Source organism: Leptidea sinapis, chromosome 11 (assembly GCF_905404315.1).
Source record: "Leptidea sinapis chromosome 11, ilLepSina1.1, whole genome shotgun sequence".
Lineage (NCBI taxonomy): Eukaryota > Metazoa > Arthropoda > Insecta > Lepidoptera > Pieridae > Leptidea > Leptidea sinapis.
Genome location: NC_066275.1, coordinates 10,143,936 through 10,157,765, shown reverse-complemented (window position 1 = coordinate 10,157,765; position 13,830 = coordinate 10,143,936). Strand labels below are relative to the sequence as shown.

General features: G+C 34.0%; 1 protein-coding gene across 2 annotated transcripts in view; it reads left to right on the top strand.

The window, feature by feature from the left end:
• Positions 1-13,550, top strand: part of LOC126966856 (programmed cell death protein 2-like) — a 285,939-nt gene extending 272,389 nt beyond the window's left edge. Inside the window, exon 9 of one of the 2 annotated variants that reach the window (XR_007729831.1) lies at positions 13,529-13,550. The gene's annotated coding sequence lies outside the window, so the exon portion shown is untranslated. Of the gene's footprint in view, positions 1-535; positions 558-13,528 lie in introns of those variants that run through there. The other variant, XR_007729832.1, reaches the window with a different exon arrangement.
• The last annotated feature ends 280 nt before the right edge of the window (positions 13,551-13,830 follow it).

Below are 13,830 nucleotides of genomic sequence, written 5' to 3'. Positions count from 1 at the left end.
GCCGCCGAATTTCACCATCGCACGACACGCCACAAGTTAGGATATCATCCCCACCATCTGGATGTGTGGCGGTCCTCCACAGTGCGGTTTTCAAGAAGCTTTCTCCCTCGTACTACAAAGCTGTGGAATGAGCTTCCTTGTGCGGTGTTTCGGGGACGATACGACATGGGTACCTTCAAAAAAAGCGCGTACACCTTCCTTAAAGGCCGGCAACGCTCTTGTGATTCCTCTGGTGTTGCAAGAGAATGTGGGCGGCGGTGATCACTTAACACCAGGTGACCCGTACGCTCGTTTGTCCTCCTATTCCATAAAAAAAAAAAACAAGTTTTTGGGCATGGCGGGACGCATTTTTTGGTACTTCTCTCAGAAAAGTTATTCTTATAGCTTGTACTTTTTGTGTAGGTTCATTTATTCAGATTCGTAGTGAATAACGAGGATTGTAAGCACATAAACTATTTTCCACCCAAGAATTTTGAAAATATTGGCTTTGTTACATAGATGGCGGGCCGGCAGCCGTGAACTCATATCGCTCAAGGTCGCTGGCATTTAGTGTCGCCTTAAACTGAACTAATGAAAAAAAAATATTTAAATTTTTATTTCCTGATGAATCTCATGAGCGTTAAAGTTTTGAAGTTAAAGTTCTGTCAGCGAAGCTCAGTACGTGTGAAAAAGGTTAAGTCTGTCGGTTATTTGTCGTTATACATATGTTTGGAAGTGTATGTGCGTGTTTTTGTATATGTGCGTATGTACCTATATGTGTTTGTTCCTTTTATACTGCTTAAGTAACATATTTTGTATCTACTGTATTCATTGAAATTTTAATAATTAATGTTTTGTAGATATTTTTACTGCATACCTACATAATATGTCAACATTCGAGAAATGTTTACCATAGTACGTAATGTAAAATAATAATGAAAAAAGAGACTTATTACTCTTTCGTTTAACTGGTACATATTAGTTTTTTTTTACACACAAAAAAAGTATTTTACAATTTACTTAAAGGAGAATGGGACTTTTGGGCCTGATGGTTAACAAGTTGAAATATACTTTAAAAAAAGGGTTTATTTTTCTGATGTAAAATACAAAAAACTAGCTCATTTTGCAATCTACAAACCGAAAAAACATTAAAATAAAGAAAATCGATTAAAATGACGTAATCGAATGCATATTTAATCGATTAAAATAACATTAAGATCCAGTTGTTTTATTTCAATAATATAAGTAAGGTGCATAGTTTATGTTCGAATTATTATTATGAATAAAATATATTATTATCTCAGAAAAAAACAGAACTGAGCAATTATTTTATTATCAATAGATCGATCAATAAATCGATTTACATAAAAAAACGATACCAGTGAAATCCTTGTTACTCAACGCTAACTTTACTTTGACAATGACAGTCTGACAGATCATTTCGTTTCTTCGCCATTGTCACTTCGTTTCTTGTTGTATTCGTTGAGTTACCGACTTGTTAACTAGGTACCTACCCAATTGAATTCCAAGGAAAGTAATTATTGTATCTAGCAGTCTGTTTTACATTTCATGTATGAGCTATTGAGTATATATTATTCTTATATGAGCAAATAAAACTATCTTTTAATTTAGGTATACTATATTATATTATCTTATTACGATAATACAAAAAAATGTCGTTACAGTAGTAGATAGGTATACGTAGATACTTAGGTATTTTTTATCTAAAACAAAAAACAAGGTTGGTACCCATATAAGTATGTGATAAATCCTTAGCAGCTAGGCATTTAATAAACGTAGAATAGATGAGCTGTCAACATATAGTTTAAGACATAACCTCATTTTTATATCTTCGATTACTCAGCTCCTAGATTGACAAATCTTGCAAAATTTTCAATTATGGATTATTTAAATGTTATCTTTTAAATGGTGCTACTTTCATTTTGTTATAACCTGGGTCCAGGAATGTATGGAAGCGTTTCAATCTCCTTTAAGTACAAATATAAACCCATTCGGATTTTACCGTGTACTCCATATCGTATTCTAATTTTTACAAACTTATTATATAAAATTACAAACAAAATTAATAAACAAACTTAATAATAGCAATTAGAAAATTATTATATTATCAACGTGTTAATTTGTAGGTTCTGCCGAAGATGGTGCTCGGAGGAAGCGAGTACGGGCCGAGAGCTCTGTACAAGAGCCTGCTCAAGCACTGGACGCACCAGAACCAGAACCAGATTCGGCACCGGCCCCAAAGGCCTTCATCAGCCCTTCGGTCAAAGAGTACCTTGAACTTGGCATGGCGATACCCGGTAAGCTGTCAGACTACTTGTTTACTCACTATAACTTGATATTACCTGCAACTATTTTTAGTCTGTACACTGCACTCGCACCGGATATTGGGCATAGTTGTTCTTATCATAAACAATAGAAGATGTTTTTGTGAAATGAGGTTTTCATATACCTAAGCTTACTTTTTAAGGCATTACGTATATTTGCCAAACTAAATTAAATTTAAATAATAATATATATTATATCATTGCGCAAAAGAATTATATAATTGCCATTTTAGAACAATCTATGCTATATACTGACGTAGTATAGTTTTAGAATTTGAATACTTAATATATTTACTTTATTTGCATTTGTTAAACGTTTCCGAAATTTTGATAAGTAATAAAACTCAGATTGTGAATGTTTGTGGCTGCATATTTCAGAAAGCGTTTTATTTAAACGTGAAACTTAAACTTAGAAGTTCAACAGATCACCATGGAAAGTGGTCTACAGGGTGGTTTTTTGAGAAGGGCGGTAATGGCCAAGTCGGAAACTACGAGACTTAGAGAAAAGTCATGAAAGGAGCCATGCCCTCAATTTATAAGAAAAAAATTACTGCATATTTAGATTTTTAAAATTTCTTGAATTTTTGACGGAAATCGGCCCGTATGATTGATTTTTCAAAAAAAAAAAATTATCCTGTATCATTGGATCAATCTTTGTAAAGAAATGTTTCTTAGAACGAAAGGAAATACCTACAAAATTTTTGTTTTATTATTTTTACACGGAACGAAATTTTACTTTTTTTGTTGATTGCCGAGGATAAATCCTGTCATGGTATCAAATGCCGTAAGCTCATTAGAGAGACGTATAAACTTATGCATTGTAGGCAACAGAAAGCATTTTGAGCAATTTATAATTTGGTAAAAATGAAATATGAAAAGCAATTTGTAATTTTTTTCTATTTCCTTTCATTTTTAGTATTACATATCATTCCAAAGTTTGATCCTTATCAGCAAAAGAGTCCATTGGTTCAATAATACAGGTGTAATTTTTTTTGAAAAATTATTCGGCTCGATTTGCATCATAAGTTCAAGAAACTTTAAGAAACTAAATATGCAGTAAATTTTTTCTTAGAAATTAAGGGCATGACTCCTTTCACGACTTTTCTCTAAGACTCGTAGTTTACGACTTCGCCATCAAAAACCACCCTGTGTAGGTATTCATAAGCGAAGATTACTTTCGAGTTATGCATTGTGCTAATAACCTGCCAACAATTTATTAATATAATGTTAGAAAGAGCCGCAACCAAATCGACAGTTAGAGTACATAATATGTATATATGTTAACAAATATCTCTTTCAAAAACCAGCCGCTGTGACGAGTTAGAGACGTCTCAACATGACATGGAATAAGTTCTAAAGTCACAAAGAGATTTTAAAATCTTATTTATCCTTAATACTACATAAGAAAATCCTAGACTCATGCTAATCATACGCAAACCAAACCTGCAGCATCTATAATACCCACACGAAAAGAAAAATTTTAATATGGAATATCGAAGCGATGGATAGACGCATTCTTAATTTTAAACTTCGAAACAAATAACGAGAGAAAAGTCAAATTTATAGATGTGTTAAGCCAGTGTTTTATTCTCATGTGATGCTGTATTACTGTAACATTTCATTAAAATCCATTCAGTAGTAGGAAATGAATTGATGTGTTACAGAATAAATAAATATTAATATTTTAAAACTAATTCAGTTGAAATCTCAGACTTCCTACTAATTATTTATGACCTTTTTAGTAAACATCTATTAAAAAGGTCAACATATAATGGTCAAATAACATCTTAAATACAAATAGATTAATATATTATATTATCTGCGCCACCGTCGCTCACTAATTAATAACTATTTCCTTAAAGACTTACCCCCTTATTCATAATAGTCTGCTAACTTAAAGCATTGCTAATTCTCACTCTGTCTTCTTCTATTCACCTAAGTCAGAATGAGAAAAAAACACTCCTTAGCGGCTGTTTTAAGTTAACAGACCATTATGAATAAGGGGGTTACTATACTAGACCATATCTTGGGTTACATCAACTTGGAAGTTATATTATTAATAATTCCTTGGGGCCTAGGTTATAAATAGCGCGAATAGCCCTCTTCTCCTTTAGGTATTCTTAAAATATGATTTTGGATGTGTTTATGCTATTATTATTCTAAGCAAAGAGATCTACGTACTTAGTTAAAAACTAAAAGGTCACCTTGGCTACATCTATGTGTACATCTTGTATGTACATGTCATAAAACCTGATTTTCTAGGACGTGAGTCATGTTCGTGCCATCCTCAATGTTTTCCAGTTGCCACCTAAAATAATATACAAAGTTTATACTAATGTTTCAAACGAAGAGTCGGTATTAAAGTTGATAATCTTTTGAGACAAGTTTTAAAGCAATTAATAAAATCTTATAAAGCTGCAGTATTATTGATTATTATCAGTATATTAGCATAAATAAATATTATTGATCAAAACTTGAAGACAAAATCGATGCATGTATATGTAGAATTAAAATTCGTTGCTCGTCAGCGAGATCAAAACAGGTTTAGCCAAGATTTTGAAGAATGACTTGAGCGTTATATTCACGTACACAATATTTTATTATTACACACATATTTTCTTATATGATTATAATCTTAAGGCGACACTAAATGCCAGCGACCTTGAACGATATGAGTTCATGGATGCCGGCCCGCCATCTATGTAACAAAGCCAATATTTTAAAATTCTTGCGTGGAAAACAGTTTATATGTTTACAATCCTCGTAATCCATTACTAATCTGAATAAATGAAACTACACAAAAAAGTACAAGCTATAAGAATAACTTTTCTGAGAGAAGTACCAAAAAAAATGTGTCACGCCATCCCAAAAAACTTGTTTAACTTCAAAGAAAAGTGGTAGTTCTTAAAGGCTCGGCAGTGTTAGCTATACTTTCACCACAAAACTTGTCTAAAACACCATGTTTGCGTGTTTTCTGCTTACTCTTCGCCTTAAGAAAAATAAAATGTAATATTAAATATTTTATTGCATAATATGTTCTACGAAAATAAACATTACGAGAGAAGTATTGAAGAATCAGTACTTACTAGTAAAATGTTTCTTTAGTTGGATTGGTACTATATGTAATAACACAATCTAATACAGAACACAACACCATTACATTTTTAATTACACAAACACTAAAATTAAAACGCGGTCCAATTTAACAGGACACTAATGGATACTAAATTGTTTCAAATGGACTTGAGCTGTTTCAATATAAGATACTATTACCATGTCGTGTTTAGCTGTCATCAAAATTATAGAAATCTTAATGAAAAGATACTTACTTTGACATTATAAGTTCACAATATACGATTGCTTTTTGCTTAAACGCTTCAAACATATCACATACTTTAAATATAAACATAAAGCAAACCAATAGCTTAGAAACATTTGTTGGATATCTATTTTTTACAAATATCTGATTTTTGCGATACAATTGTTAGCAATTGTGATCTTAGTCACGAGTAGAGTATTAAGGAGACTGATTAAAGGCATAAAAAGGCATTGATTTTCTCAAAATTGATTCCTTTAGAATTCTTTTTGATGTCATTTCTAATAACTACTACATACTACTACCGCTTCGGAAACAAATGGCGCTCTGAGAGAGAAGAAGCGGCGTAAGAAACTCTCCCAGCATTCTTTTTTGCGCTCTTTTCAATAAAAATGTACAATATTGTACAGTCATTTCTATCGCTATAAAATAATCACAATCTAGTCCCAGGCTCTCCGATCATTTAGATATTCAGCAGTGGAGTAATAGGATTTACGACAGAGCCTTTTTTTTTAAAACATTTAAAATTATTTATAGATAATGCCTGAACAGTGGCTGGGACTTTATTAAAGAAGTGTATACATTTACCTTAAAGCTATTATGTATCTTATGAAGCCTACTAGAATTAGTTACAAGCAATCCCTTGTTTCTAGTGTTATAATAATGTAAATCACTATTAAGAGCAAATTGTGAAAATTACTATCAAGAGTAGATTGTGATATAAAAATAAAAAAAAATACATAAGGACAATTTTTGATATTTTTATCACTTTCTTGTGGATATTAATATTTTATTGATGCTTTCTAATCATTAAATTGCAAAGCTTGCAAGGTTCACTATATTTACTAGAGCAGCCTTGCTTAATACAGAACCTTGGACTTTTCCTACTTATAACAGTTGACCATTTATCAATGGCAGTCGTTAATGTTACTTTCATTTGTCATTTCATTAGTTTGCTTGTTCGTACAGTTGGCCATAACGTTATGGTTTGCATGATGGTTTTAACCTTGCATGTACATCCGAGCTTCTTAGAAAACTCTCAGTCAAACTACAATGAACGCCGACGATGTGATAGATGTACTTAGTTAACACTTGTTCTGCAGAACAGAAAAAGAGATTGCACTGAAGGGTGTGAAGGAAGGTAATTGCAAAGAAAGCAGTTTTCTTACTCGTATTTGATAGATGAATTGAGATTTACACCAAAAGATTACAAAAAATATCTATGAATGAATGAAAAACTATCATTAAATCTGTTCTGATCCTTCCCCCATGGCAGATAATTAAAAACGAAGAAGTGTGCAGGCAAGCCCGCGCCGTGCGCCATACACGCTCGGTTATGCTCGCGCGAAAACCTAACCGAGCGGCATAAAATATCAATTTTCATATTTGCTTGGTTGCATGAACATGCACCTATAACTGTACAGTTTTATCACACACATGCTAGGATTTGCCTGTCGGCTAAAACCATCGTGTTAACCCTAACGTGTATGGCCACCATACTGTGTTACTTAACTGACTTGTATGTAAATTAAGTGCTTACTAGTGATGACCCGCTCATCGCTCGCGTCTCTCCTGTCCGTGTATTCATGCCTGGTTAAACTCGTGCAATGGTATCATTTGGTGTTTTGGTACATCAATGCTATGGCATCATTTTCAATGTAAATCTATGGACTATTTTTAACTTGGAAAGCCATTAATACTGACTATCTAGAAACCCAACTCATATAATCATTTTATTATTTTATATATATACACATCAAAATGTCTAAGCAACATGTACTAATTTATATTTTAGGATGCTTTTCACATTATAACGTTGTATTTTATTTTTAATATAATAATTTAGGGTCCTATGATGTACAAATAACAGCTGTTGGTTTATAAGTTCTTTTAATAACAGAAATTAACGATATTAGAATATTCTGCAGAAACCAAGGCACATAAACAACTAAACATTTTTTTAACAAAATGAAATTTCTAAAGAATATGAAAATATTGAGAAAGAATAGGATAATTTAATACAAAGTATGGCCTCCTCTGCTATTCAGAACTTGTCGGCAACGATTATTCATTGAATTAATGAGACTGTTTGTCATCTTGCGGTATGCGCTCCCAATGGAATTGTAGTATCCTTCAGCTGTTGGGTTGTTGTCACTCCGTCCAAGTCCTTCAAAACACGTCTCTGGAGCATGTCCTGTGCGTGCTCGATGGGGTTGAGGTCTGGCGATTGGGCAGGCCAGGGCAATACCCGGACGTCCTCCGTTGCCAAGTATTGACTGGTTCGCCGAGCTGTATGTGAACACGCATTGTCATGCATTAACGTAAAATCGGAGCCAAAGGTTTGTGCAAATGGATGGACATAAGGTCTGAGAATATCCTCAACGTAATTTTCAGCGTTCATGTTTCCATTTACAAAAACGAGCTCTTGAGCCGCTGTATGGATGAACTTCCTGAATGCACCTGAGCCTTTCAGTATTTCCGTACCGACAGTACACTTGCACCCTTCCTGTATCAGGCCTAAACCTGAATCGCGACTCATCGGTAAACATAATTATCCCATTTTTCCTGGGTCCATGTTCTGCGTTCTCTACACCATTCATTTCGACGAGCGCGTTTCCCGTGACGAATCGGTGGGCACCTAATTGGGCGTCGAGCTCGTAGGCCGTTCTCATGCAGTCGATTTCGCACAGATTGGGGACTTACATCAACACCATTTGAATTTTGTAGCCTCAAACTTATCCCTCTAGCGGTTAACATCGGCTGGCGGCTTGCAGTCAGTTGTATGTACCGGTCTTGCCGAGTGGTTGTATTCCTTTTACGGCCTGAATGCTGTTCAGCGGGTTCCTTGTATTAATGTAGCGTTGCCAAAGATGACAAATAACACTTCTATCAATGCCAAAATGCCGAGATACCTGAGATTCATTACTTCCCGCTTTCAACATCCCTACAGCTCTTTGCATTTCGTTAAGAATATCTTACAATTCAATTTTGTCGCTAACTTTATTTAAATGTTTGGTAAAATTATAAAATCAAGACTAAACGTAGCAATAAAAATGCACTTAAATACAAACAACTTCCCTTTCATTCAATTTTATGAAAAAAACAAAACATAATCGAATTCTTTTTTACAACCAGCCAGTATGTCATCAATAACAAAAAAGTTTACATACCTATGCACTTTGAGTGAATAAAGACTTAGAAATTAATTAATATAAATGGTAAATTTGTAATATCATGCATGTTGCTTAGAATTTTTGATGTGTATATCTTAACTCATATATTTATTTTAACCAAATTTAATATTAATTTCAAATATCTATATATACAAAGCACGCAGACGGCGTTGGAAGTTTTATTCCTCAACAATATGTACAGGCCCCCATAATATATCGCTAGTAAGGTCTTGGTGAGAAAAGCTTAAAATCGTTTGATGATTTTTAGGTTGTTTGAGATTCTAGATGGTCGGGATCAAAAGCTATTTAGGTTCAAACATTTCTCATAGAGTTAGATAGCCCATTGTTCACTTGAACGTGCCAACAATTGCCATTTTGAACAAATTGGTTTGTTGACACTGTAAGTGACCTGCTTCTGTTTGTGCTACCATTGCATAATACGATTAACCAGGCTTGCATGCCCGTGTATATTACACGCGATTGACGTCAGTAGGTCACTAGTTTATTAGTAAAGATATAGGTATAAAAAACATGCCCAAAGTCCTACTTTGGTTTTCTTCTGCCGAGAATATTTTTATCGTGTCTTGGCTCTTGTTTTACTTGTCTCAGTCATTTTCAACCATTATGATGTAGGCCTTCAGATAACGCCATGTAGCCTAGTTTAGCGCATCCATCTAGCTCATGCCTGCAGTTTTCTTGATGTCATCCATCGCAACTTTTGTCTCTTTTCGCCTCAAGCCTTCCAATCCAGGAGCGTTTGACTCACGAGCCATATTTTGCTTGTCCACTGCCACTTTAGACTTACAGATCGGCAAACGGTTCTGGATAAAAGCCAACGGGCTTTTTGCGGTCGGGGTTCCTCATGCATTTTCTTCAAGTTCGAATGTAATTTAATATCTTCATTGTTCATTTTTACAATTTTTCGTGACTGAAGGAAAAAGCGTTATGCCCGGTTAGTTTTGTTCGGCATAGTTCGGTTCTTCAAATTCAAATATTTTTATTCAACATAGGATGTGATATCATTTATTGAAAGTCAAAAACTACCAGCCATTCCAAAAAGTATGGCTCAGACCTGAGAAGAACGGGCGCAACAAACTCAGCGGGCTTCCCTTTTTTTTCCAAAAAAATTTGTTACAAAGTAATATCCAACATTTAAACTTATGATTTATTAGCCCGAGGGCTGCCGGTCCATTCCCAATCTGAAATCATAAAGAAAGCCATTTAAGTTATAGTAACCTTTACCACACAAACGGTTTTTATTCGTCAAGTGCTGGCTTCATAATTCATATTTACATAATTATTTCAACTTATGCGATTATTACGTCGTAGCCTACTTTGCTTACCATTTAACTGATAATGAAGAATGTAAGTTAAATTACATCCACCATTATGGAAACAATAGCCATTCTGAGAGATAAGAAATACCAAAAACTATCAAAACTGAAAAAGGACGAATGTGTTCCTTTAAGTTTTGATTTTTTACGCAACACAATATTTAGTTCTTTGAAAGTTAAGTTTAACTTATTTTTGAGAACTGACATTTTAATTTAATTTTTTAAAGTATCAATTTTTTTACTGGGAAAACCAACAGCCATATAATCTTTAATGATATTTAACATAATTATAGATAGTTTCTTGCGCCGTTTGTTTCCGAAGCGGTAGTAGTATCTAGTATATTAGAAATTACATCAAAAAGAATTCTAAAGGAATCAATTTTGAGAACATAAATGCCCTTATAGGTTTGCACAATTAGTAGGTGCGTTTACTTGTTACTATTCTATTTTATACAAAGATAACAACTGCTTATTATTTGGAAGTGTACAAGTATATTTTGCGTGAGTATTGCCCGCGCGACGCCGCGGCCGTAGTGGTTAAGAAACAAACGGTTTATTGGCAATGAGTATACTTTGTGTCTTCTCGGTGGTTATGTGGGTCGGCGCGTGCAATATTGGAATATTAATGATGAATCGAGCTCTCCATTATACTAAACATGTACCGTTTATGCCTTTCTTTGGAAACTTTATTAAGAGGAAACATTAGCAATTTTTTATTTTCTCGTCTGTTTTTTTCATTGTTTTGTATCTATTACATTATTATCTAGCCCTAGGTCATTGACGTACAATAAACAAATAGACTCCGTCAATCGCCAAACAATGTGTGAGTGGCGTGGTATTTACAAATTGACAAATTAAAACTGGTCACGCATTATCGGGCTGTCAGTTCGTCTATCCACTAGTATATAAGTTACAACTTATTAAATTTTGGTGAAGAATCATTCAGAGTTGAGAGAGAGAGAGCAGCTGGTTAATGTCCTGAACGCATTAGCATTTTTAGTTTTTTTAGGATAATCATTTTGTAAGTATATACACACAAAAACAGCAGTTTTATATATTAGTTTATTATATATTTTTACAATCTACATTTTTTGTTTGTCCCACATTTCCTAAAAAGATAAAGATAATTATAAACTTGAAGCTTTAAGCGACTGTCTTAAGAAGCTTTAAGATACTTGGTACTACTTAAACTGAATAGATAAAAAAATATGTTCATGTATCTTTTACAGCAAAAATAAAATAATGGGCCAAGATCTAACAACTCTCTATTGAATTAATAACCTTATATTTTAAATACTCATTTTGTTCTTTGAAATAGCTACTCAAGGAATCAAAGAAACCGATAATTAAAAATACACAATAATGACGTATATGAACTAAATCACCCTGACATTCTGCGTAACTTTGAGGTCATATATAAAGCAGTTTTATACTTATATGTTTCAGGTACATAATATATTAATCAGTCGACTTAATAACGATATAAACACACATTACAATATAAACCTTCTCTAGACAATGTTATTCAAGAGACATTGTTTTCTTCTATTGAAAAGTATTGGCTGTTTGAGATGATACAAACAGTGATACTGGTATTACTTTATTTTATTGAAAATAGGGGACGAGAGGAGCAGGTCATTCAGCTGATGGTATTTGTTATGCCATGCCCATTATAATGCAGTGTCATTTAGGATTCTTGAGAAATTCAAAAATTTTGAGTGGCACTACAATGCTGAGACATAAGATGTTAAGTCTCATTTGCCCAGTAAATTCACAAGCCGGCGCCCTTCAGACCAAAACACAATAATGCTTACACGTTACTGCTTCATGGCAGTAAAAGGCGCCGTTGTGGTACCCATACGCTAGCCGACATCACACATATATATACCTACTGCAAGTGCTTCAAACAACACAAACTATTAATAGAGAAGCTAGAAAAAAAGGAAAAGGTTGACCTTTAATGAGAAGAAGTGGCAGGAAACTCATTGCTACTCTTTAAAATCAACAAAATCGTATCAATTAAGTAACCCGCGCCCGCTCATTGTATGAATTGTCATATGAAATGAAATGTAATTGATTGAATTATTTGTAATGCGAATACATGTATAGGTCTAGTCTTGTCGCAAAGTGCGGCAACTAATACAACGCCCAAGTGGTCGTACTCAAGCAAGTCTCGAGCAATGTGTGACGTTCACGTGCCACATATTCTGTCAAACTTAATAATTGAAACTAAAGTGCCGGGTTGCGTAGTAAAAGTTTGTAAAATAATACTACAAGAAATAAGAAAGACACTGTGATCGCAAATCATCAGTAAGTATTTAGTATTTTATTAATTTTAATGTAAAATAACACTAAGCATATATTACTAAATTTGAAAGATGCCATTCAGTGTCAAGATGCCAAGCACACAAGTATCTAATAGTTTCCGTAATAAAAAGGCTTTTCTTCTTAGATAGCGCGATATCTAGTTGAAGAGCAGCGGAGACCAATCCTTAATCTAAAATATAGGTATTGATTAGTCAAAAAATATAGGTTCCCAATAAGTAATCACCATTAATTATATAGTAAGACTTCTAAAACACTGCATCTTATGGTATCAGTATTATTCCGATCAGTTCAGTAGTTTTTGTATTAAAACTGAAGGGAAACGGAGAAAAAATCCATTTATTAGTAAAGACTTTGTAAAACAATGTACGAAGCTTAATTTAGTTTCTGAATTAAGCCATTGCATATAATATATCCGGCTTTTCAATTTGTTGTTTTTAAGTAATTTCCAACACTAATTCTGGGCTAAAATATACCATAATTTATAGATGACGTGGATTTCGAACCCGTGCCTTTCGGGGTACGCCCCAGTACTCTTCCACCAATCCCCAGCCCTCTGTTCGTACGGTTCGCTCAGTGGATCCTTATAGGCCCGGGTTTAAATCCCTCTGCGTTCATAAACTTTGGTACATCAATTAAGGCGACGAGTAAGCAGAAAACACGCAAACATGGTGTTTTTAGACAAGTTTTGTGGTGAAAGTATAGCATTTCGAGCTATGAACACTACTTAATCCTGTTACACATATCCTTAAGTCTTATTTATAGGTTGCTAATGCTTGCTGTTGGTTGTAGTTAACACTGCCGAGCCTTTTTGAACTACCACATTTCTTTGAAGTTAAACAAGTTTTTTGGCATGGCGTGACGCATTTTGTTGGTACTTCTCTCAGAAAAGTTATTCTTATAGCTTGTACTTTTTTGTGTAGGTTCATTTATTCAGATTAGTAGTGAATAACGAGTATTGTAAGCATATAAACTGTTTTCCACGCAAGAATTTTGAAAATATTGGCTTTGTTACATTGATGGCGGGCCGGCACCCGTGAACTCATATCGCTCAAGGTCGCTGGCATTTAGTGTCGCCTTAACTTAGTATGTTATTCAGTAATTGATCGATTTGTACAACTTTAAACATTGTATTAAAGCTACAGAACGGACTATTGGAATGCGATGATATAACGATAGAAATGACGCATAGGAATCACATTTATTGTGGGAAGATGATATTTCTCATGAGGTTCTGATCGATGTTAATGTCAACCATGTCATTTGCTCGTATATCCGTTCATCTATCTCTAGATTCAAGACACTAGTATAAATTGATTGTCTGTCATCAATGACGTTCTTCTATCTTACCTTTTATT